Raw genomic sequence first — 26,384 nt, 5'->3', positions numbered from 1 at the left:
TGTGCATGCATGCTGATCAGGGAATATAAGCTCGGGTCTCCATGCCTACACAGGAGAAAAATTACCAACTAAACCATCTTCCAGCCCTGAAAATCAATCTTATTTGGCCCATTTGCAGAATATGACACAGTTAGTGATCTTTTCTTCCTCAAAATTTTCCTTCACTCATGGTAGTTTTCTTTCTATCATTTGTTCTCTTCCATTAATGGCTCCCACTCACCAGCTGCCTCATGCAGAGTTACAAATATTGAAGTACTCTGAGGGGCTGTCTTTAGACTCCTCATTTACATGGATGATCACTCATCCTTTAAATTTCATCCCGAGGTCAATGTTTAAAAATTGCCTTCAATTGGAGTATTTATTTATTTATTTATTTATTTATTTATTTATTTATTTATTTATTTATTTTGTCTTTAGTTCCCATCTCTTTCCTGGACTGACTCATAATGATACCTTCATCAATGCCTTCGGAGGCAAGAATTGTTTTACTGTTCATTTCCAATTGAATACTTTCCAAACTATTAACCAATCAAGTAAAAAATAAAATTAGTTAATAAGATCATCGTTGTCTCATATCTTACTTGGAAACCATGTGATGACTGCAGTGATTGGTACAGTAATGGAGAGATGATATAAAATGTTTTGGTGATATTCTTCCAAAGGAATATTCTGCCAGGACTGTTGAGAAAGGTTGTTTCCATCCACTGTTGTTACTAAATTTGTACTAAGTTTAAGATTGTAAGAATGTATTTGCCAATTTGAGTTGGTTTTCTAATATTAACAACAGAGTCCAGATGACAACAGTAAATAAGCTTTCTCTCTCCTTTAAGCTCTGGTGTATTGTGCTTCATTTTGTAGACACTGGTAATCCTCTCTTCATCTTTCTGCAAATGTCTGCCTCTTGAAAATTTATGATCTGGTCTACCATAAAACGCCTAGTGTTTTTCATTGATATAGTATGTGATCAGTGGTTTACATCTCAGTAGGACTACAACAGAGCCAAGGATAGATAGATAGTGAAACTTAATTTAGTTTCATGTGCCCAAATCAAGGCTTGTTTCTCCATTCCTACTTGATACTTAGTTATACTAGGTTAAATATAAAGTTAGTTATGGTACCAACCGCTGATTTTCTTTTTCTTCACTGAATTTCTATACATCCATATCAGACTTCTGAAATGTAGTTATATACTGATCACATAATTTTTTATTGATGTTTTTCCTGTAAAGCACAGTAATGAAAGCAGTCACATTTCATACCAATATGAAAAAGAACACTCAAAACAAATTAAATTGATCATTTCATATTATAAAGAGAAAAATAGCAGTATAAAATTATCTAATTGGAAATCATTATAGATTTTTTCCCATATCATATTATGAGAGAAGTATTCTTTTATATTTTACCTTTTCAAAATTAAATTAGTTTGTGTGTGTATATATAAAAATACATATATATAAATAAAAATAAATATAAATGTAAAAATATGAATGTGAGTATGAATATAACTATAAATATAACTATGAATATAATGATAAATAAAAATGAATATAAATATAAATCATATATATATGAGAAATAATTATATTTCACAGTGTTTTTTCATTATTTCCTACCAAATATAAGGTCTAATTTATTTTTCATATATTGCCTCAGTTAAGACATAGTGGAAAACATAAGTCAATTAAAATATAGATAATGCCCACATATGTAACTGTAGTTGTTGTTTTTCCATATTGTTAAGCATAATAATCCATAAATTACATTTCTAAGACTATGTGCAGGACTTCTGTATTTCCACAATGAATGTAAATTAAATTTAAAATCTCATTAACAGTTACTTAAAGAAGAAAATAAAATTTTCACAGATTTCTAAGAATTTGATTTAGTTTCCTTGAAGGCATTAAGTTATAGGGTTAACCGTTTAGACAAAATCAAAGCCACATATTTTTACTAAATGAACAGACGTGATATATATTTTTTAATCTTCAGCCATATATAATTTTTCAAATGATACACATGTGGTCCTACAAATCTAACAACTCTACCTCTTTCGATTTTTCTTTTTGCAAAGCCTTTCTAATTTCTGGTTGCTGTCATTGAAAGAATCTTTCATATACATTTCCATCCATTTTTTCTTTATGTGAAGCTTCTTATAAATGTCACCTATATTAAAAATTAAAGGTCATTTTGAAGAAACTTTAGGTGATTCCATGTATTCATAAAAATAGATATAGATAATAGATAAAATCCATTCAATAATGCCAAGAAAACTTAAAATTAAATGAAAGATATCACCAACATGCTTCATACTTTAGAATACTTTAGGGTTTTGTATGTTCAGATGAAGGATGTTCAACCAGTAAAGTCTACAGAAATGTTCCACAACACAGAAAAAAAAAAAAACACTCCATGTATTTTAGACAAGAAATATCTAATCTTATCTGAATTTTAATTTCCGTAAGTAAAATAATTTTAAGCTTCAAGAACAGTTTCCAAAGAACAAATGGACGAAACAAAGGATCAAAGGTGGGCTTTAATTCTTCATAGGGAAAAACTTTTAATACAGGCTAATTCTTTTCTAAATCTACAAAAGATGATGCAACTGAAAGAACAAACTTGACTGTGGAATTGTTAGACTCATTATTTAAAATATTCAATTTCAAATAAGATGGCAGCCAGGCATATTGGTTCCATTTTAATCCTAGTACTCTGGAGGCAAAAGCAGGCAGATCTTTGTGAATTCCAGGTTAACCTGGTCGACATAGTGAGTTCCAGGACAGCCTGAGCTACAAAATGAGACCCTGTCACAATCAAACCTGAGTTTGAATCCTAGCACCTACATGATGTTCACAAATATCTCCAACTCCAGTTCCAGAGGATGTGATGCCCTGTTCTAAATTCTGCATGCACCATAAAAACCAATGAGAGTATTGGAAAGATAATTCAGCAGTTAAGAACACTGGATCCCTTCCAGAGATCTGAGATTGGATTCCCTGCACCCACAAGGTGGCTCAAGCATATAACTTCAGATGCAGGGGATTCAATGGTTTCATCAAGACTCCACAGGTACCAGACACACATGTTGTACACATACACACGTGAAAGCAAAACAAACATACCTATAAAATGAAATGTAAAAAAAAGTAATAAGGGTTACTTTAAAGAATTCAGTTTTCCACTGTGCCATATAAAGAAAGAAGCACAGAGGCGTCCTAGAAAAGGAACTGACTAAATATAAAATTAAAACTGGGTCAATGAAAATATGTTTCATGTACAGACTTTTGTATACATATCACTTAGGTTTAAGTACATGGAACTGTAAAAGTGTTTACATCAATTTTTTCCTCTTAAAATCCCTTCAAAGAAGTTATGAAGATGCCTCAATACTTGAGGGCCTACTGTGAAAAGAGGAAGTTCACAAATTAGAATCTAGTACCCATCTACAAAACCAACCATGGATGCTTGTTTCTACAAGAACAGCACTGTGGTTGACAGAGTGAGAATTGCTAGGTCTTGCTGGATGCTTGTCTACCTGCATGTTTGGTGAAAGACCTGTCTTAAGGAAATAAGATGAAAAGTAATAGAGCATCACCCAACATCCTCCTCTGCCCTCCACATGTGTATATATGTACCACAGACAAAAACATACAAAAAATAAAAATTAAGTTTCATTAATGTCACACCAAAGCACCATTTTCATTTTCTGTATCACAGGAAAAAATTATTCCACGATGCTAAATCAAAAATATTTGCAAGAGTCTGTGTCATGAGTTGACCTTGGGATCTGACTCTGCACCTAATCCCACAAGAGCCAGAGGAAACTCAACTTCCAGGTGCTCTACCACTCACAGGATCAGAGGAAAGGCCCTCACATCAGGAGTAACTGAGTCCCAAAAGATCTAGGGACAGAGGAAGTCCTGCCAGGCCAGTGGCCTGGATTTCTTCCTGACTGAACCTGTACATGGGGCAGACCTGAGGTCCTGGCTCAGAAACCACTCTTAAGACATCCAGAGGGAGTCCCACTCCAAGGTACTCTGAAGTGCCCAAGATCACATGATCACAAAGGAAGCTTGACTCTCAAGAGATGTGAAAACACACCCAGGAACACTGGAGTTTTGACAGAAGATCACAGCTGAGGACTCAGCATCTTTTGCAGCACCCTGTGTAACTAGGACCATCACAAGATCCAGGGCAACAAAAACAACCTCCCAGGCAGAGGCACGGGTTCCTTGTGGCTTGCATCTCTGTCCAGAGAAAACCTCGGGATCTGGCACCCCACCAAACCTTGCAACACACAGAGAAAGCTAAACTCCCAAGAGCTCTGACACAGCAGGATCTCAGGAGATTTTTCACACCAGGATTTCAGGATTCAAGAGGCAACTTGAGGCCAGCACCTGGACACTTAGGCATGGAATCTGCAGACACCAACAAGGTCCCCACAGGACTCTCCACAGAATCTTAGAACCTCTGGTGAATTGAACACAACTTCTGCTCCAATCCAATCTCGAATGACCTGAGACAGCATTAAGGAGGGAAGCAGAAAACCCGGCCTGACCAGAGTCACAAATCCCTTCCAGTTGGCACTAGCACTGGGGCAACAATGGCTCGGAGTCTACAGACACCCCCAAGGTCCCCAGAGAACTTTCCATGGGATCTTAGGCCCTCTGGTGAGTGGAACACAACTTCTGCTAGGAGGCAGATTTGAACACCACATATCTGGGCAACTTCCCTGCAAGAGGAGAGCTTGCCTGCAGAGAGTACTCTGACGACTAAAACTCAGGAGAGAGCTAGACACCCAGGTGTTCTGATAGAGGCTAACATAATAACCTGAGGAACAAGCTCTAACCAGAGACAGCTATAACAACTCACTCCAGAGATTACCAGATCGAAAAAGGCAAACATAAGAATTTTTTAACAGAAACCAAGACCACTCACCATCATCAGCACGCAGTACTCCCACCCCACCCAATCCTGGGCACCCCAACAAACCCAAAAAGATAGACCGGGATTTAAAAGCATATCTCATGATGATGGTAGGGGACATCAAGAAGGACTTTAATAACTCACTTAAAGATATATAGAAGAACACTGCTAAACAGGTTGAAGACCAAAAAAAAAAAAAAAAATTCCTTAAAAAATTGCAGGAAATCACGACCAAACAGGTGATGGAATAAATAACATCATCCAAGACCTTAAAAGAGAAGTAGACACAATTAAAAAAAAAAAAAAACCCAAAGTGAGGCAATGCTGAAGATAAAAACCCTAGGAAAGAAATCTGGAACCATAGACTTGAGCATCAGCAACATAATACAAGAGATGGAAGAGAGAATCTCAGGTGCAGAAGATTCCATAGAGAACATTGGCACAACAATCAAAGAAAATACAAAATGCAAAAAGATCCTAACTCAAAACATCCAGAAAATCCAGAACACAATGAGAAGACAAAAACTATGGATAATAGGAGTAGATGAGAATGAAGATTTTCAACTTAAAGGGCCAGCAAATATCTTCAACAAAATTATAGAAGAAAACTTACCAAACCTGAAGAAAGGCATGCACATGAACATACAAGAAGCCTACAGAACTACAAATAGACTGGACCAGAAAAGAAATTCCTCTTGACACATAATAATCAAAACAAAAAATAAAGAAAGAATATTAAAAGCAGTAAGGGAAAAAGGTCAAGTAACATATAAAGGCAGGCCTATCAGAAAAACACCAGACTTTTCACCAGAGACTATGAAAGCCAGACGATCCTGGACAGATGTTATACAGACACTAAGAGAACACAAATGCCAGCCTAGGATACTATAACCAGCCAAACACTCAATTACCATCGATGGAGAAACCAAAGTATTCCATGACAAAACTAAATTCACACATTATCTTTCCGCCAGTCCAGCCCTTCAAAGGATAATAGCAGGAAAAAACAAAACTAAAAAACAATCAAAACAAAACAAAACAAGAACAGAAACCACGCCCTAGAAACAGCAACAAAGTAATTCTTCAACTAACCAAAAAGAAGGCAGACACAAGAACAGAATGCCAACTCTAACAACAAAAATAATAGGAAGCAACAATTACTTTCCTTAATGTCTCTTAATATCACTGGACTCAATTCCCAAATAAAGAGACCTAGACTAACAGACTGGCTATAAAAACAGGACACAATATTTTGCTGTTTAGAGGAAACCCATCTTAGGGAAAAAGACAAACACTACCTCAGAGTGAAAGTCTGGAAAACAATTTTCCAAGCAAATGGTCTGAAGAAACAAGTTGGAGTAACCATTCTAATATCGAATAAAATCAACTTCCAACCCAAAGTTATCATAAATGACAAGGTGGGACACTTCATACTCATCAAAGGTAAAATTCTCCTAGAGGAACCCTCAATTCTGAATATCTATGCTCAAATACAAGGGCAGTCAAATTCATTAAATAAACTTTAGTAAAGCTCAAAGCACACATTGCATAGTGTGAGACTTCAACACACTTTCATCAATAGACAGATTGTGGAAACAGAAACTAAACAGGGACACAATGAAACTTACAGAAGTTATGAAACAAATAAACTTAACAGATATCTACAGAAGATTGTATCCTAAAACAGAAGGATATACCTTCTTCTCAGCACCTCATGGTATCTTCTCCAAAACTGACCATATAATTTGTCACAAAACAGTATTCAACAGATACAAAAATATTGCAATTGCCCCATTGCATTCTATCAGACCACCATGGTCTATTGATGATCTTCAATAACAACATTAATAATGGAAAGCCAACATTCATGTGGAAACTGAACAACATTCTTCTCAATGATACCTTGGTCAAGGAAGGAATAGAGAAAGAAATACAAGACTTTTTAGAGTTTAATGAAAATGAAGCCACAACATACCCAAACTTCTGGGACACAATGAAAGCATATCTAAGAGGGAAACTCATAGCTCTGAGTACCTCAAAAAGAAACTAGAGAGGGCACACACTAGTAGTTTACAACACACCTAAAAGTTCCAGGACAAAAGGAAGCAAATTCACCCAAGAGGAGTAGAAGGCAGGAAATAATTGAACTCAGGGGTGAAATCAACCAAGTGGAAACAAGAACTATTCAAAGAATCAATCAAACGAGGATCTGGTTCTTTGAGAAAATCAACAAGATAGATAAACACTTAGCCAGACTCACTAGAGGGGACATGGACAGCATCCTAATTGACAAAATCAGAAATGAAAAGGGAGACATAACAACAGATCCTTAAGAAATCCAAAACTCCATCAGATCCTTCTACAAAAGGTTATACTCTGGAAAACATGGACAAAATGGACAAATTTCTAGACAGATAGCAGGTACCAAAGTTAAACCAGAATCAGGTTAATGATCTAAACAATCCCATATCCCCTAAAGAAATAGAAGCAGTCATTATTAGTCTCCCAACCAAAAATAGCCCAGGACCAGATGGGTTTTGTGAAGAGTTCTATCAGACATTTAAATACGATCTAATTCCAGTTCTTCACTAACAATTCCACAAAATAGAAGCAGAATGTACTCTACCCAACTCAATCTGTGAAGCCACAATTACTTTGATACCTAAACCACAGAAAGGTCTAACAAAGATGGATTACTTAAGACCAATTTCTCTTATGAATATTGATGCAAAAATATTCAATAAAATTCTTGCTAACTGATTCCAAGAACACATTAAAATAATCATCCATCATGACCAAGTAGGTTTAATTTCAAGGATGTAGGGATGGTTTAATATATGTAAATCCATCAATGTAATCCATTATATAAACAAACTCAAAGACAAAAACCACATGATCATCTGCTTAGATGCGGAGAAATCATTGACAAAATCCAACACCGATTCATGTTAATAGTCTTGGAAAGATTAGGAATTCAAGGCCCAAACCGAAACATGATAAAAGCAATCTACAGAAAACCAGTAGCCAACGTCAAAATAAATGGTGAAAAGCTGGAAGCAAACCCACTAAAATCAAAGACTAGACAAGGCTGCCCACTTTCTTCCCTCCTATTCAATATTGTACTTGACATCTTAGCCAGAGCAGTTTGACAACAAAAGGAAATGAAGTGGACACAAATTGGCAAGGAAAAATTCAAAATATCTATTTTTGCAGAGGATATGATGGTATATATAAGTGACCCTAAAAATTATACCAGACAACTCCTAAACATGATAAACAGCTTCGGTGAAGTAGCTGGATATAAAATTAACTCAAACAAGTCAATGGCCTTTCTCTACACAAAGAATAAACAGGCTGAGAAAGGAATTAGGTAACAACACCCTTCTTAATAGTCACAAATAATAAAAAATACCTTGGCGTGACTCTAACTTCTGGGATCAAATTAAATGGAGAGAAACGTGATGCAACCCCACTAAAATAAGACAAGACAGGACTAGACAAGGATTCTCAGTCTCTCCCTACTTGTTCACTATAGTACTAGAAGTTCTACCCAGAGCAAATAGACAACAAGAGAGGTCAAAGGAATAAAAAATTGGAAAGGAAGAAGTCAAAATATCACTATTAGCAGATGATAAAATAGTATATTTAAGTGACCCCAAAAATTCCACCAGAGAACCTGTAAACCTTAAAAACAACTTCATCAAAGTGGCTAGATATACAATTAACTGAAACAAATCAGTAGCTTTCCTCTACTCAAAGGATAAACAGGCTGAAAAGAAATTATGGAAACAACACCCTTCAAAAGTCACAAATTATAATACCTTGGTGTGACTCAAACCAAGCAAGTGAAAATTCTCCATGACAAGAACTTCAATTCTCTGAAGAAAGAAATTACAAATCTCAGAAGATGGAAAGATCTCCCATGCTTCATAGATTGGTGACCCGATTAATTTAGTAAAAGTGGATGTCTTGCCAAAAGCAATCTACAGATTCCATGCACTCTCCATCAAAATTCAAATTCAATTCTTCATAGCGATAGAAACAGCAATATGCAAAATCATTCGGAATATCAAAACCCCAGAATATCGAAAGACAGATCTCAACAATAAAAGAACTTCAGGGGGAATCATCCGTGACCTCAATGTGTATTATACAAAAATAGTGATTAAAAAAAAAAAGTGTATGGTAATGGTACAGAGACAATGGCTTTATGAAATTCACAGGCAAATGGATGGATCTAAATTATATCATCCTATATGAGGTAACAAAACCCCAAAGTAAAAAACATGGTATGCACTCACTGATAATTGGGTATTAGCTTAAAAGCTCAGAATACCCAAAATGTAATTCACAGTCCACATGAAGCTCAAGTAGATGGAAGACAAAAGTGAGGGTGTTTCGGGCCTTAGAATGGGGAACAAAATACTACTGGGAGGAAATATTGAGACAAAGTTCAGGGCACAGACTGAAGGAATGACCACACAGAATCTGCACAACCTGTGGAACCATCTCATATACAGACCCAGTACAGACACCAGACCCAGTCACCATTGTAGATACTAACAAGTACTTGCTGACAGTAGCCTAATAAGGCTGTCTCCTGAGAGGCTCTGCCAGAGCTTGGTAGGAACAGAGACTGAATCTCACAGCAAGAAATCAGACTGATCATGGGGTTCCCAGTGGAGGAGTTAGAGGAAGGACTGAAGGAGCTGAAGTGGTTTGCAACCTTATAGGAAGAATATCAATATGAACCAAACAGACCATCCAGGGTCTGCTCAACATATGGATCCATCCCATACACAGACAGCAGACACATACACTATTGTCGATACCATGTGCTTGCTGACAGGAGCTGAATATGACTGTCTTCTAAGAGGCACTGCCAGAGCTTGGCAAGAACAGAGGGTGATGGTCACAGCCTGATCATGGGGTCCCCAGTGGAGGGGATGAGGAAGGACTGAAGGAGCTGAAGGGTTTTGCAACCTTACAGGAAGAACATCAATATGAAACAAGTAACCCCCCAGAGCACCCAGGGACTATGCCACCAAACAAAGAGGGGGACCCATGATTCCAGCTACATATATATTAGAGGATGGCATTGTCAGACATCAGTGAGAGAAGAGGTCCTTGGTCCTGTGATCCTGTGAAGGCTGCATGCCCCAGTGCAGACAACTGCCACAGTAGAAATGTGGGAGTGGGTGGTTGGGAGAACATGCTCATAGAAGCATAGAAGGGTAGAATGGAATAGAAACTTTCTGGGGTGAAATCAGCAAAAGGCTAATATTTGAAATGTAAATAAACACACACACACACACACACACACACAATGATGGCTTTAACTGTGACTTCAAGTAGGTTTATATGTAATCTCAGGATGATATAAATTTTGGTACCATTCCTGCTAAGTTTTTGATAAATTAGAGTAAATGTCTCTGCATCTCAGTCTCCAAATGAAATCATGGTTGCTTTTATCACAACCAAGTTCCTCAATCTTTTTCATCACAATACAAACCTAAAGCAGATCTAAAATATAAAGTTCTTCCTGGTTGGACAAATATTTTACTGCTACAGCAAGAAGTACTGGTTTCAAACTTCAACAATGAAAAAAAAAAGGATAAAAAAATTAAATATAAAAAAATAAAATATATATGTTTCCTCAAGTCCAGGTACATTTGTAAGGATGAGGACTTTAGGTTCAAGGCCAGTCCAAGCTGCAATTGAGGATTCAGACAATCCTGAGATATAGAGTTACAGCTTACTTCCCTAAACCAAAACAACATATAAATAAAGACTGCCTGGCCTAAATTATGTCTGAAGTCCCAGTACTTCTGAGGCTGAGAGCAGCCTCTGTATTTTGAGGCAGTTTGGAGACTATATATAGAAATTTCAGCAATCTGGCATTTTAACAACAGGTAGAAGAAAATGAAGACTGGTCTTTAGTTTATTTATAATGAATTCCTGTTTGGCAGCAGCAGCAAAAAGAAGGTTTTATTCTGTTGGTGCCACTAACTGACATCCAGTTTACTCACACCTCACATCTCCAGGCCCCAAGAAGACTTTCAGGGTCTGCAATACCCTGGCATTCCTGCTTTCTGCTAGGAGCTATTCTGTGCAAACTCCTGCCCTTAGTGAAGTTCTCTGTTTTTCTCAGCAGATGCCGATGGGAAAGTCAATTGTGAACTTGGAAGCAGTACCTTCCTGAGTCCAGTGAGAGTCACCTCCTCTCCTTACTCTTGAAGTAACACGTCCACCCTTCCACCTTCATCCCAACACAGACCTCCAGCTCAAACAGGATTAACCATCTTTCAACAGACAATTGACTACCTCCACTGAGACTTCTCCCTACCATTCTTCCTCACGCACATTTCTTCCTCAAGAACTGGGCTTCATGACCACTACAAAGCATACTGGGTAACAGGGTTTGGATAGCAGGAAAGCAATCTCAGCAAAGCCCCTTGCTGATTGGCCGTGTTTTCACATGTATACTAAGGGCGAGTTAGGCTCTATCACTCATCTGTCATCCAAGCAGCAAAAGGGAGGTAGTATTTTAGCTGCTACTAATACCCAGAGGCTTTCCATTTTCCAAGTTTGCAATACTAACTTGAAAATTAAAATAAATGAACCCCTAAAAAGACTCTCCTACTTTTTTTTTTCAGATGAAGGGCCTCTTGATTGTAATTTAAATTGTTTTATTTTTTATGTAATGTGTTTTTGCGTGTTTGTATTTATACAACCTGCATGTATGTTGTTCATAGAAACTAGAAGAGAATTCCAAAACCCCTGGATAAAGAATTAAAAATGGTTGTGAGCCATTATATGGGTTCTAGGAACTAAAACTTGGTTCTGTCCAAGAACAACAAGTGCTCTTAATTTCTAAGCCATCTTTCCATCCCTGTCCTTTGCATGTTTTAAGGTGTGCTGGATCATGTCTCTTGATAGATGTTCATTTTTACTATACAGGAGAGATCATAAAATTATGACACTTTCTTAATATTATCTATTTCAAGAAAGAGAAAAAGAAACACCATAATTTTACTGGATTGTGTAAATCTTAAAAAGAGTTTCGGCAAAAAAATGATGTGTATATATTTCAGTATGAGTGTACACAAGAAAGCCACAAATAGACATCTACTGCATTCTAATCATATTACAACTTACTTTAATTTTATTTTTTTATTCAAGACAGGGTTTCTCTGTATAGCCTTGGTTGTCCTGGAACTCACCCTGTATACCAAGCTGGCCTCAAACTCAGAAATCTCCCTGCCTCTGCCTCCCAATTGCTGGAATTAAGGCATGTGACATCACTAGCTGACCAAACTTAAAACTTTAGACATGGTCTCTCAGAATCTGCAGCTCACCAATGCCACTAGCCTTGCTAGCCAGCAAGGTGTCTCCACCTACTCAACACTGGGTTGCAGCCTGCATTTTTTAAGTGGATTCTATGTCCCCACCTTAACTCCATATACTTTCAAGGCAAGCGCTTTACCAAAACAGCTTGTAGCCACTCTCTTTTTCCCTCTCTCTCTCTAATCATGCCTAAGTTTAGGCTCCTAAAATGCTTAATGCTGGTTTTGCTCGTTTCCTTACAACAACAAATTGGGTTTCTTGCTCACTTTACAATCTGAAGTTGATTTGGAAAACTGCACAAACTAACATTTCATTGGAGAGGCTTATTGCAGAGTTTTGTTTGTTTGGTAGTTTTTTTGTTAATTTGGTGGGTTGGTTGGATTTTGTTTTGTTTTTGTTTTTTTCTTTTTTTGTTTTGCCCACTGAAGATGAAACTCATAACTTTTACATGGTATTTTACCACTGAGCTACACCTTCAGCTAATCATTCATTCTGAATGTTGGTTGAGAAGTCATCTCATATGGGTTTTAAAGAGAACTACAATTACTGTGAAATCTAAAATTATCCCCTATGGTATAGGGGTTATAGAGATCTGATTCCCTCTTCTGACCTCTTCAAAAACCAGGCAAAAACCTCCAAAAACACATACCTCCAGATTTATCCAACATACTGTCTAGTTCACCTCTGTTAAGAAAGGAATATAAAAATTAATGTAAGAAATATCGTGAAGTGGTAGGACATTTTTCTTCCCCACAGAAAACTTTAAACAGAACCTTCTTTTAATTATTTATAATAAATATATGTTTGGTTCGGAACAAATGGCATATACATATAAAATACATGGTGGACTACCAAAGTGAACTTGTATGATTTACTTTTTACAATTCATACATTTACACCCCACAGTAGTTTATTCATACCTCTACGACTCTTGCTGAGACCCTTCTTCTTCCCAGATGGCCCCCCTCTTATTCTTTTGATGTTTTTCCTTTTCTTTTTGTGTATACCTGGGAAGATCTCATGCAGGTGGTCCTACTGTATGAGTTGCTATGTGTTTGTGATCACAAAGTCTCAAGGACCTCAATCTGGGCTTGAACACAACATATAGCAGTGTCTGACTTTGAATTGTTCATCTTCCTGAATCCACTTCTCCAGTGAAGGGATCACAAACACTACTTATGAAGTACTCTATTGAACTCTATTGAAATACTCTATTGAAAATTTTACCCCATATCTCCATCCTTTTTTATGTGAGTCGATATATTCTCATCTTTGTCAAATGCTGGGCTCTTCTTTACTGTATTGACAAGAGAAAATAGAAACATTTGAATGGATGCTATATAAATAATAGTTAATAAAGTACTAAAGATTTGAATTTATCACAAGAAACTGCCCATGTGAGTTTTTGAAAGAGATTTTAGAAAGGAAACAATCACATTGATGAAATCCAGGACACAAAGAGATGATGAAACTTAAGGATAATAGGTATCGATGAAAAGTAATTTTTCCAAACTATAGGGACAGTGAGTATATTCAACAAAATTATAGAAGAAAATTTCCCTAACCTAAAAAAAGTGTTTCCCGTGAATATACAAGAAGTCTACAAAACTCCAAATAGTTTAGACCAGAAGAGAATTTCCTGCCATCATATAATAATCTAAACATCAAATGCAAAAAAAAAAAAAAAAAAAAAAAGGAAAAGGAAAAAAGAACAGAATGAAAGAAAGAATATTAAAAGCAATATGGGAAATTTCAAGTAACTTATAAAGGAAGACTTATCAGAACTATACCTAACTTAACTTCTGAGACTATGAAAGCCATAAGATCCTGGGCATATATCATACAGAAATGCCAGCCAAGGCTATAATACACAGCAAAAATATCTTACCATAGTTTGAGAAAAGAAGGTATTCCATGAAAAAACAATATTTACACAATATTTATGAACAAATCCAGCCCTCCAATGGATAATAAAGGGAAAACTCCAATATAAGAAGGGAAATTACACTCTCGAAAAAGCAAGATATTTATCTTGAAGCAAACATAAAAGAAGATAGCTACATGAAAAAATTCCACCAAAATATCAGGAAGCAACAAAGACTTTTCCTTAGTATCTCTTAATATGAGGGGATTCAATTCACCAATAAAAAGATATAGACTAACAGACTGGATGTGTAAGCAAGACCCATCATACCAGAAACAAACCTCAGGGACAAAGACAGATATTACTTCAGAGTAAAAGGCTAGAAAACAATTTTCCAAGCTAATGGTCCAAAGAAACAAGCTTGTGTAGCAATTCTAATATCAAATACATTTGACTTTCAACCCAAAGTTATCAAAAAAGAAAAGGAGGGACACTTCATATTCATCAAAGTTAAAATTTACCAAGATGAACTCCCAATTCTGAACATTTATACATCAAATGCAATGGCATTCACATTCCTATAAGAAACTTTAGTAGAGCTTAAATCACACATTGTACCCAAGACAATAATAGCGGAACTCCCCTCCCTCATTAATAGACAGACACTGGAATCAAAAATTAAATGGGACTCAGCGAACCTAACAGAAGTTATGAAACAAATAGATTAGTTGATATCTATAGAACATTTTACCCTAAAACAAAATGATGCCCATTCTTCTCAGCACCTCATGATGCCTTCTCCATATAATCAGTCCCAAAACATGCCTTAACAGATATAAAAATGTTGTAATAATCCCATGCATCCTACCTGATCACCAAGGACTAAGGTTGATTTTCAATAATGTTATAAATAATTGAATACACACATAAACATAGTAGGTGAACAACAATATAGTGAGTGATAACTTGGGCAAGGAGGAAATAGAAATAAATTTAAGACTTTTTAGAGTTTAATGAAAATGAACCTGCAACATACCAAAAGTTATGGGACACAATCAAAACAGTTCTAAGAAGGAAACTCATAGCTATGAATGCCTCCAAATAAAAATTGGACAGAGGATATAGGAGTAGGTTGACAGCACACCTAAACATTCTAGAACCAAAGGAAGTAAATTCACTCAAGAGGAGTAGAAGGCAGGAAATAATCAATCTCAGGGTTGAAATCAACCAAATGAAAACAATGGAATTCTACACACACACACACACACACACATACACACACACAAAAAAAATCAAACAAATTAGGAGCTGATTCTTTGAGAAAATCAAGAAGATAGATAAAATATTAGCCAGACTAATTACAGGGCAAAGGGACAGTAACCAAATTCACAAAACCAGAATTGAAAAGGGAGCCATAACAACAGAAACTTAGGAAATCCAGATCAGATCTTATTAAACAAGCATGTATTCAAAAAAAAAATGAAAATAAGGAAATAAGGAAAAAATGCACACTTATCTAGAGAGATAATAGGTACGAAATTGAAATCAGTATCAGATAAATCCTGTAATTACTCCCATAACCCCTAAAGAAATAGAAGCAGTCATTAAGTCTCCCAACCAAAAAAAGCCCAGGATCTGATGAACCCATCAGATTTCTATCAGATCTTCATGTGTGAGACCTCCACTTAGAGCGTTTCTCCCTGGAAGGTAAAGCCCCTGGACTTTCCCCAAGCTTGTTTTCCCTAATCTCTAAACATACAGCTAGAAAGAAGCTCTTTGTTCACTATAGCCTGCAAAAACCCTTTTTTGTTTCTGAGCCTTACAGCCAGAGATGTGATAATTGTAATTTTACCAAAGACATCTGGGCAGAGAAGAACACTCCTCCCAACTCTTCCTATCTCCTCCCAACTGCACCCAGTTCCTCCCAACTCCTCCCAACTCCTCCCAACTCTACCCACCTCCTCCTAGCTATCCTCCCAACTCTTCTCAATTCCTCAGCTAGCTTTTAAAATCCCCCCACTGTCACCACTCGGGGTTGAAATCCCCACACTGTATGGTAGAAGGACTTCATCCTCAGCTAGCTGATAATAAAACGTCTTGTAGTTTGCATCAGGTGTGATTATCTCTCGAGTTTGCTGTCCAGCTCATTCCGGCACATGAGTGGAAGCCCAACTTCGGGAGTCTTACATGTGCATTCTCATACACCAGGAGGCCTACCCCAGTTCTCAGAGACCCCACTTGGAGGTAGGATCCTGTCTTTGCAATGTCTTTGTCTGTCGGCTGTGTTTGAATTCAGCATTATGGTTTGCAGTTGTCTGCACTCCTGAGAGCAACGACTTCCCTGTTCTGGATGGAGGGCAGGGATACTGACAGACATGTTAGTCGTAACCACTTGCTGCACTGGGAGACATCCCAGAAGGTCTGAGGGAGCTCCAGGGATGCATGGAGATCTCTAATCGAGGTGCCAAATGAGAGTGCGCTCACTTGGCTGTCTGTTTCTGTTACTGGGTGCCAAGTGAGCATGTGCTCACTCAGCTGTCTGTTTATGTTTATATATATATATATATATATATATATATATATATATATATATATATATATATATATATATATATATATATATTGTGTTTGTCTCCCTGTATGTGACTCTGATGATGGGACAGACTGTTAGCACTACTCTTGGACTGATTCTTGAGAATTGAACTGAAATTACTACTAGGATTCACAGTCTGTTTGTAGATGTCAGAAAGAGATTTTGGAGAACTTTCTTATCAACAAAATGGCCGGCTTTTGATGTTAGTTGGCCAACAGAGGTCACTATTGAACTGATTGTGATTTCTGCAGTTAAAGATGTTGTTGCACAGAAGAGACTAGGGTCTCAACCAGAACAAGCACCCTACATTGACATCTCGGAATTTTCCACGCAGGAAGCTCACCTGACCCCATCCTGGTTGAAGCCTTGGGTTCAGAAAAACAAGCTGGACTCCCAAGTCCTAGCTTTCCACCACTCACAAAAAAAAAAAAAAAAAAAAAAAAAAAAAACTAAGATAAATATGTTGGGGGGTGAACTGCAACCCTTGGCTCCTCCCAAGATCTATCCAGAGATAGAAGAACTTCCAGAATATTGTAACACCACACCCTCATATCACTAACCGGTCTTGCCCAGATACCTCACCAGGGTACCACTGCAGACACGAGGGAGGGTCCAGCTGCTGGAACACAAGACAAATGAGCATGGAGCCCAGAGAGACTAGACTCAACAACCTTGCTGGCTTTAGGTACTTATGGCCTACTCCAGCAGACCCCGGAACTGCAGCCTCTTCATTACTGGGCTTTTTCCTTCTCTGATCTCTATAATTGGAAGGCAAATCACACCGCCTTCTCTGAAAACCCCTCTACCCTTACTAATCTAATGGAATCTCTCATGTTCTCTCATCAGACAACTTGGGATGACTGTCAACAGCTTTTAAGGGTTATTTTTATCACACAGGAGAAGAAAAGGATTCTGCTGGAGGTAAGAATGAATGTGCTGGGGGCAAATGGATGGCTGACACAACTTCCAAATGACATAGATGCATGCTTCCCCCTCTGACACATACTGACTGGTACCCTAACAGGCCTGAAGGTAGTGAGCAGTTGACAGTTTGGCGCAGGGATACATTACCAGGAATGAGAGGAGCTGACAGACAACCCAGCAATGTGGCCAAGTTAAGAGGGATCCTACAAGAGGAAAAGGAGCTACCAGCAGAGTTTCTAGAGTGCCTCTTAGAAGCATACAGGCATTACACTCCCTGTGTCAGAGAGCCAGCAGGCCGCTGTGGCCATGGCTTTCATTGGGAAGTCTGCTTCTGCCATTAGGAGAATGTTACAGTGTCTAGAGAGTCTGTAAACACTATCTTTGCAAGATCTGGTTAAGGAGGCAGAGAGTGTACCATAAGAGAGAGACTAAAAAAGAAAAATAGGAGAAAGAGAATAGAGAGCAGCTGAGGCAAGAGAAAGTAGATGAGATGGAAGGCAGGCAAGAATTTTAAATAGGATTTTGGATACATTTGCAAGTGATAAGGAAGTTTATAAAAAAGTTGGAGGGAGAAGGCAGACAGGGTACCTGGGCAACACAGGGCCAAAAAGACCTCAGAACTCCATAGGACCTTTATGACCACCTCTACATAAGGACCAATGTGGGTACTGTAAAGAAAAGGGACACTGGGCAAGAGACTGTGCCATGAAAGAGACAGATATCAGAACAACTAAGTCCTTACTCCAGAGGATGATGACTAGGTGATATGGGGCACAGACCCATTCCCTGAGACTAGTGTAACCCTAACTGTGGAAGAGACCCCTACGGCTTCCCTTCTTGGTATCAGAGCAGTTTTTTCAGTCCTGACAAAGTCACTGGAGAAATTGAGAAACCAGAAATACGAATTAATTGGGGCTACTGTTCAGAAACCATTCTCACCTTGCGTGGTAGCACACGCCTTTAATGCCAGCACTGGGGAGGCAGAGGCAGGTGAATTTCTGAGTTCGAGACCAGCCTAGTCTACAGAGTGAGTTCCAGGACAGCCAAGGCAACACAGAGAAACCCTGTCTCAAAACACACACACACACACACAAAAAAAAAAAAAAAAAAAAAAAAAAAAAAAAAAAAAAAAAAAAAAAAACCAGAAACCATAATCTTGGACCACTGATAAGAAAATTAATCTAGGAGTAAGCCAAGTAACTGATTCCTTCCTCGTCATTACTGAATGCCCCACCTTATTGTTGAGAAGAGACATAGTAGCAAATTTAAAAGTCCAAATAAGCTTTTCTTTTGAAGGAACTTCAATCCCTTGGCAAGCCTCTATCTCTATAATTTGAACTTTAAAATTAGAAGAAGAATATAGATTACATGAGCCTCAATCCCTGTCAAGAAAAGTATTAGAAGGGACCAGGTAAAGGAGATATCCTAAATGCTGGGCAGAGACTTGGGATATAAGAGAGGCAAAGAGGGTGCACCCCATCCTTGTGACACTGGAAACTGATACAACAATACCCCATGAGCAAAGAGGCCCAACAGGGCATTAGACCTCACATTCATAGTCTCTTAGAACTTGGTGTTTTGGTCCCTTGTCAGTCTTCCTGGAATACTCTGTTGCTACCTGTTAAAAAGCCAGGCTTTGCCACCCTGGCACTCTCTACCAGACCCCCTTACTAAAGAGACTGTGACTTTCTCATGGACCCCCAAACACCGGAAGCCTTTAAAGAATTAAAAAAATCTTGCTTAGTGCATCAACTCTAGTCCTGCAAGACCTGACCTAGTCTTTCATTCTCTATGTAGACAAAACAGCAGAAATAGTGAGATGGGTCCTGACCCAAGATCTGGGGATATAGAAACGACCTGTGGCCCAATTGTTAAAAAAAAAAAAAAAAATTAGACCCAGTGTACAGTGGATGACCATCTTGCTTAAAAGTTATTGCTGCTGCTGTGTCAGTATTTCTCAAAGAGGCTGACAAACTGACTCTAGGTCAATGAACTATAGTAGTAGCCCCTATATCCCCATGCCTTAGAAAGCATCATTAGACAGCTGCCTGATTGCTGGATGACTATTGCTCACAGGACCCATTAACAGAGCCTTTTACTGACTGAAAGAGTATAGTTTGCACCCCCTCCTATCCTGAATACTGCCACCTTGCTGCCGGAAGCCGACGACTTCCTACAAATACACCAAGGTATAGACATCCTGGCAGAAAAAAACTGAAATTAAGAAAGACCTTACTGACCAGCCATGGCCAGGCTGCCCTAACTGGTACACAGATGGTATACACTTTTTGGTTGAAGGTAAAAGAAAAGCAGGGGCAGCAGTGGTCAATGGAAAAAAAACCATCGAGGACAGCAGCTTGCCTGAAGGCATGACAGCCCAGAGAGAAGAGCTAATCACACTCCCCCAAGCCTTGCAGCTGGCCAAAGAGAAAAACATCAATATCTACACAGACAGCAAGTATGCTTTCACCACTGCTCACATACATGGGGTGATCTATAGAAAACAGGAGTTACTCACATCTGATGGGAAAGATATTAAAAATAAAAAAGAAATCTTGAACCTATTAGAAGCCAAACACTTTCGAAAAAAAACTAACTGGCCATCATACATTGCACCCATCTCCAAAAAAGTCATGATGCCATAGTGAAGGGAAATCAGATGGCTGACCTTGCTGCCAAACATGCGGCCCTAGGAAAAAAAAAATAAAGAACTTAAAAACCATTATAAACTCAAAGAAGCAGGCATGGACTACAGTCTAGAAGATCAAGAACAGAAAAAAAAATACCTGAGATATGTGTATATACTACCCAAGGAGTGGCCAAGACCCAAGATGGTCACTGGATCCTGCCCACCAGAGAAGGGTTATAATATGTAGCCAATCTACACAGGCTCCCCCACTTGGAAACTAAGAAGCTAAAGAAATTGTTAAGAGCTCAAACTACTATGTTACTAGATTGACAGATGTTGCCCAGGAGTTTGTTAATGAATGCCAAGCCTGTGCCCTCACCAATGTCAGGCACCAGAATAATGCTCCCCAGAGGGGGGGTTAAGAGGTGACCGCCTGGTACATTCTGAAAAGTAGATTTCACTGAAGTTAATTTCGCCAAGTACAGTAATAAATATCTATTACTTTTTATAGACACCTTTTTAGGCTTGGTCGAAGCCTTCCCCACTAAGAAGGAGACCGACAATGTTGTGGCAAAGAAGATATTAGAGGAAATGTCCCCATCATTTGGCATCCCTAAGGTACTTTCATCAATCAACTGCCCCTTCTTCTTTGCCCAGGTAAGCCAAGGGTTAGCCAGAAAATTGGGGATCGATTGGAAGTTACATTGTCCATATAGACCCCAGACATCAGAAAAGGTAGAGCAGATGAATAGAGAATTAAAAGAAACCTTGACTAAATCGGCTTTAGAGACATGCAGAAAAGATTATGAAGCTCTCCTTCACTTCACCTTATTGTGAGTATGGAACACCACAGGAAAATTTAAACTTACACCCTTCCAACTTCTCAATTGGGGACCACCTTCCTTAACAGAAGCAGGGGGAATGTTTGACCCTGATGTTCCTTTTTTTGAACCCCTGCTAGCTCGCTAAAAGACCCTAGAACTGGTCATAAAAATGCCTTGGAATTGCTGAAAAATAAAACAAAAAAATAGCAACAAACAAACAAACAAACCAAAAAAACAAAAACAAACAAACAAACAAAAAACACCTACCTGCTGCTTTTGGCAAACACCACCACCGCTACTCCAGCATGTGCTGGGCTCCTGCACCCAGCCCACCATGGCTCAATGGCCCAGTGCTGCTCATATTCACCAGGCAGTGCACAGGAACCTCCTCCCTTCCTCGTACGACGGCAAGAGAAACTTTTGTCTCATTCAAGTGCATTTTGAGGCTCTCAAGGTTACAAATCCCAGAGCTGTGACCTCATGTTGGCGTTGTTTGGCAGCTGGGCTAGTGGTTATTTTTCCTAGTTTTAAGACTAGAACTATGTAGAAGAAGTAGTGGGGAATGTGAGACTGCAACTTAGAGCAGTTCTCCCTGGAAGGTAAAGCCCCTGGATATTCCCCAAGCTTGTTGTCCCTGATCTCTACAAATGCATTCAGAAAGAAGCTCTTTGTTATTTATAGCCTGCAGAAAGCCTTTTTGTTTCTGAGCCTTACAGCCAGAGATGTGATAATTGTAACTTTACGAAAGACATCCAGGCAGAGAACAACATTCCTCTCAACTCTTTACAACTCCTCCCAACTCTTCTCCAAACTCCTCCCATCTGTTCCCAACTCCTCTGAACTTTCATCCCAATTCCTCAGCCAGCTGTTAAAAGCCCCCTTCTGTCACAGCTCAGGGTCAAACTCCCCTGCCCTGCACGGTGGAAGGAGTTTGTCCTCAGCTAGCTGATAATAAAACCTCTTTCTGTTTGCATCAGGTATAGTTTTCTCTTGAGTCATTGGGGTGCTGGCCAGCTCATTCTGGGACTTGAATGGGCTTCAGTGGAGGTCCAGTTTCGGGGGTCTTACACATGGAGACCTAATACCAATATTCTTCAAACTATTATGCAAAATCAGAAGAGAAGGAATACTATTGAGTTTATTCTATGAAGCCAGATTACAATTATATTCAAATGATACAAAGACCCAATGAAGAAAGGAAACTTCAGACCATTTTCCCATATGAATATCAAAGCAAAAATACTCAATAAAATCCTTGCAAACTGAATCAAAGAATACATCAAAACGATCATCCATCATGTTCAAGTAGGCTTCATCCCTGGGATGGTTTAATATATGGAAATCCATCAAATTAATCCACTATAGAAATAAACTCAAAGACAAAAACAACATGCTCAACTCATTAGATGCTGAGAAAGTATTTGACAAAATGCACACCCATTTATAATGAAAGTCCAAGAAAGATCAGGAATGCAAGGCCCATATCTAAACATAAAAAAAAAAAAAAAAAAAACAATGGACAGCAAACCAGTAGCCAGCATTAAACTAAATGGTGAGAAACTTGAAACAATCCCACTATATCAGGGACTAGACAAGTCTGCCCACTTTCTCCCTACCTATTCAATATAGTAGTTGAAGACATATCCAGAGTAATTAGAAAACAAAAGGAGAACAAATGAATAAAAATTGGAAAGGAAGAAGTCAAAATATCACTATTTCCAGATGATATGATAGCATGTATCAGTGACCCAAAAAATTGCCAGAGAAATCCTAAACCTGATACACAACTTCAGTGCTGTAGTTGAATATAAAATTAACTCAAACAAGTCAATGGCCTTTTTCTACACAAAGGAAAAGCAGGATGAAAAACAAACTAAACAAAAAACAAACAAACAAACAAACAAAAAAACATCTTTCACAATAGTCACAAATAATATAAAATACCTTGGTGTGAATCTAACTTATGAAGAGAAAAATACATATGATAAAAACTTCAAATCTCTGAAGAAAGAAATCAAAAAAGATCTCAGAAGATGGAAAGATAGCCCATGCACATGGATTGGAAGGATTAATAGAGTAAAAATGGCTGTCCTACCAAAAGGAATCTATAGATTCAATGCAATCCCCATCAAAATACCAACTTAATTCTTCACTGAGTTAGAAAGGACAATTTGCAAATTCACCTGAAATTAAACAAAACAAACAAACAAACAAAAACAAAAACAAAACAAGACAAAAAACAACCCTAAGATAGAAAAAACTATCCCCAACAATAAAAGAACCTTTTGTGGAATAACCATGCGTGAACTCAAGCTGTACTACAGAGCAATTGTGATAAAAATGGCATGGTACAGGTAGAGTGATGATAGACAAGTAGATAAATGAAATAGAACTGAAGACAGAGAAATAAACCCACACACATATGGACACTTGATCTTTGACAAAGGAGCTAAAACAATCCAGTGGAACGAAGACAGCATTTTCAAACAGTGGTGCTGGCTCAATCGGCAATTAGCATGTAGAAGAAGGCATATTGATCTATTCTCATCCCTTGTACAATGCTCAAGTCTAAGTGGATCAAGGAACTGTACATAAAACCAGAGACAATGAAACTTATAGAGAAGAAAGTGGGGAAGAACATGGAACAAGGGAAAAGGGGGAAAATTCTTGATGAAAAGAAAAAAAAAAAAAGAGCAGCAATGGCTTGTGCTGCAAGAATAACATGGAAAAATTGAACCTCATAAAATTGCTAAGCTTCTGTAAGGTCAAGGACACTATCAATAGGACAAAACTGCATCCAACAGATTGGGGAAAAAAATCTTTCCCAATCCTAAATAAGATAGGGGTCTAATATCTAATACATATAAAGAGATGAAAAATCTGGACTCCAGAAAATCAATTTTCTCTATTTTTAAAAATTGGGACAGAGCTAAACAAATAATTCCCAACTAAGGAATACCGAATGATTTAGAAGCACCTAAAAAATATTCAACATCCTTAATCATCAGGGAAATGTAAGTCAAAATAACCCAGAGATTCCACCTCACACCTGTCAGAATGGCTAAGATGTAAAATTCAGATAACAGCAGATGCTGGCGAGAATGTGTTGAAATATGAACACTCCATTGCTGGTGGATTTGCAAGCTGTTACAACCAGTTTGGAAATCAGACTGGTGGTTCCTCAGAAAATTGGACATAATTCTACTAGAAGATCCAGCAATAGTCCTCCTGGGCATATACCCAAAAGATGTTCCAACTTGTAATAAGGACACATGCTTCACTATGTTTATAGCAGCTTTATGTATAATAACAAGAATCTGAAAAGAAATCAGGTGACTCTCTTTAGAAGAATCAATATAGAAAATATGGTACTTTTTCTATAATGAATTACTACACAGCTATTAAAAGCAATGATTTAATGAAATTCTTAGACAAATGGATGGCTCTGGATGATATCTTCCTAAGTGAGATAACCCAATCACAAAAGAACACATATAATATGCAATCATTGATAAATGGATATTATCCCTGAATCCCAGAATGACCAAGGTAAAATTTGCAAAACCCATGAAACTCAAGAAGAAAGACCAAAGTGTGATTATGTTGTTCCTTCTTAGAATGGGGAACAAAATATCCATGGGAGGAGTTACAGAGACAAAGTTTGGAGCTTAGACTGAACGAATCCATACACTGCCTCACTTGGGGATCCATCTCATAAACAGCCACCAAACCCAGATACTATTGAAGATACACCAAGAGCTTGGGGACAGGAGACTGATATAGTTGTCTCTTGAGAGGAACTGCCAGTGCCTGACCAATAAAGAAGTGGATGTTCACTGACATCCATTGGACTGAGCACAGGGTCCCCAAATATGGAGCTAGAGAAAGTACCCAAGGAGCTTAAGGAGTTTACAGGAACTTAGAAGGAAAAAAAAAAAACCATAAACTAACAAGTAACCCCACAATTCTCTGGGACTAAACCACCAATCAAAGAAAAGAAATAGTGGGGCATATGGACCCAGCTGCATATGTAGCAGAGGATGGACTAGTTGGTCATCAATGGGAGGAGAGCCACTTGTTCCTATAAAGTCCTATGCCCCAGTATTGGGAAATGCCTGGGCTAGGAATTGGGAGTGGGTGTGTTGGGGAGCAGGGGGAGAGGGGAGAGGACAGGGGATTTTTGGAAGGGAAAGTGGAAAAGTTGATAACATGTGAAATGTAAATAAAGTAAGTATATAATAGAAAAAGAAATGAAATAATTTATTTGCAGGTTTTATGAAATAAATTCATGTATGGCAAAGATATTATAGGAACTATGTCAGGTTTTTTCCTGGGCAAAATCATAGCAAGTTATTGTTTCTCAACATATTGTGACTATAGTTTCAAGAGTAGGTATATGTGCTGCTAAAACTCGTGTATAAGAATAGATAAATATAGGTAAAATTAGAAATGAAGTCTATGAAAACTCTTAACAAAGATTTCTTCCATTTTAGGAGACTAGGTAAAGGTCTAATGAAATGCAGGACACAATTAATGCCCAACACTGGATATGCTATACCTTTAGTAAGAGATTCCTCTGAAACACTTATGTCATCTTCTTCATCATCAAAGTCCAAATGTAATAAGTAACCTTCCTTTGGTATCACCATCAGTTTCTTAAGCGCCATTCTTCTCTTAAGAACTTAATAGTCCTCTTAGTTTAAAAAAAAATAAAAATTAAAAGAAAAAAAAGAACTTAGTTATCTGAATAAAAGGTATCATTTAAATAATTAAAATGACAAAAAGTCAAATAATTATCTTAGCTCAATGAAAGATCATTTCTTTTGTTTTTTAACATATAGTATTTTTAATCATTTGTCTTTATCAGAGAGTTCTGTATACATATTCAATATGATGATGCATATATATGTGTGTGTGTATATATACACAAATATACACATACACACACACACACATACACACACACACACACACACACATACACACATATACCCATACACACACACACAGACACACACACACACACATATATATATATACTTCCCAGGAACATTTTCTCCATGTATCCTATTTACCATGTCCCTTTCCCTCACAACTTGTTTCAAAAACTTCTTTAACTTATTTAAAAAAAAAAAAACTCCTTCAGAACCAAAGTTAACAATCTGCCATTTCTCAGTTTAAAAAAGACATAACCTGGCCACACTTCAATATGTGATTCCTCCCCTCCTTCCAGAAAACGATGAGCAAAATTTGTTCGCCTGTAATCTTTGAGGCATC

The 26,384-nt window shown here is 37.8% G+C and overlaps 1 pseudogene; it reads right to left on the bottom strand.

Moving 5' to 3' along the window:
* The window catches only part of LOC147000076 (X-linked lymphocyte-regulated protein PM1-like), a 31,336-nt pseudogene extending 5,562 nt beyond the window's left edge, over positions 1-25,774 (bottom strand).
* Between the last annotated feature and the right edge of the window lie 610 nt (positions 25,775-26,384).

The sequence above is a fragment of the Mus caroli genome, unplaced genomic scaffold (genome assembly GCF_978045245.1).
Source record: "Mus caroli unplaced genomic scaffold, Mus_caroli_1 scaffold_22, whole genome shotgun sequence".
NCBI classification, from domain to species: Eukaryota; Metazoa; Chordata; class Mammalia; order Rodentia; family Muridae; genus Mus; species Mus caroli.
The sequence above is the reverse complement of the archived record's forward strand: the minus strand, read 5'-3'. Positions and strand labels throughout refer to the sequence as shown.